Source organism: Echinops telfairi, unplaced genomic scaffold (assembly GCF_000313985.2).
Source record: "Echinops telfairi isolate 266 unplaced genomic scaffold, ASM31398v2 ScPeMD7_7407;HRSCAF=8445, whole genome shotgun sequence".
NCBI lineage: Eukaryota > Metazoa > Chordata > Mammalia > Afrosoricida > Tenrecidae > Echinops > Echinops telfairi.
Window position 1 is genome coordinate 719,394 of NW_022111307.1, and position 1,484 is coordinate 720,877.

Here is a 1,484-nt window from a genome sequence, read left to right on the forward strand (position 1 = left end):
ATGAGCAAACCAACACATAACCACTGTGCCACCAAAGATCTGCCAGTTTTTGTACAGTATTCTGTAGGTCTTCACTCTTTTGTTTAATTATTTACTTTTTGTTTTCTTTCTTTCTTTTTCATTTTATTAAAAGATCATTTTATTGGGGTTCTTACAGCTCTTATAACAATCCGTACATCAATTGTATCAAGTATATTTGAACACATGTTGCCATAATTATTTTCTAAACATTTACTTTCTATTTGAGCCCTTGGTATCAGCTCCTCTTTTTTCCCTCCATCCCCACCTCCCCCCTCGTGACCCCTTGATAAATTATAAATTATTATTTTCATATTTTACGCTAACTGCTGTTCCCTTTCCCCATGGTTTCTGTTGTTCATCCCCCTGAGGGTGGTGGTGGTTATGTGTCAATCATTGAGATTAGTTCTTCAATATTTTTATGGTTCCTGAATCATCAATATTTTGCACAAAGAACTCTTCAACATTGAAATTTGAGTCTTGAATAATTGAATAATTTTTATTAATTTTTCAGCTTGAGAAATGCTGAGCATATTTTTCCCTTTTGGTTTTCTGACTCCAAGATTTTGCAACCTTTTATTACAATACTTTACCTTGACTTCTTGAGCCGCCCTTTGAAATTTTCTGCTCCTCTCTTATACTTCATCATTTCCTCCAGTCACTTTAAATACTAAAAGTAAGACCTAGAATCTCTTCTGCCATTCATTTTGATATTTTCTTTCTTTTTTAAATGACTCTGAGCTTTCCTCATGTATTAGCATCTTAATGCTCATCCACAACTTGTCTGATCCTCTGTCATTAATGCACTATATTTAAGATGGTTAGCTGTTGAAAACCATAAGTGAGAAAGATTTCCACCCCAAGCAACCCTATAGAAGGTTGCTAGGAGTAAAAATCAACTTTATGGTGGTGGATTTATGGTGGTGGATTCAGTGGTTAATGACATCAATATATCTATGTTCCATTTAATTTTTGATGACTTAAATTTTCCTAGATTCATATTTCATCATTCCATGTTCTGATTATTAAAATATTTTTACAGCTATTTTTTTTCATTCAGAGTCATTACACAAATGAAGATCTTGAAAGGATCAAACTCTTTAAAACCAAGTCTACTTTGAGAATGGAATTCTTCCTCAGTGTATTTTGAATGCCTTCCAACCTAAATGGCTCATCTCCTGACATTATGTCAGACAATGTTTCACTACATTTCAGAAGGTTTTTGTATTAGTCTAGGTACCTTAGAGAAACAAATCCACAGCAACTCAATGTATAGGAGAGTTTTATGTAAAGAAAGTGTGCATCACTAAAGCATTCCAACCCAATGCTGCCCAAGCCCACAAGTCCAACATTAACCCATTAACCCAACACCAGTCCACAACGTCCTCCACCTCACAAAACAGAGGCAATGATGCCGACTGCAGGAGGAAAGCTGAGTCAGTGAACAAATAAGCATCTCAGCACTA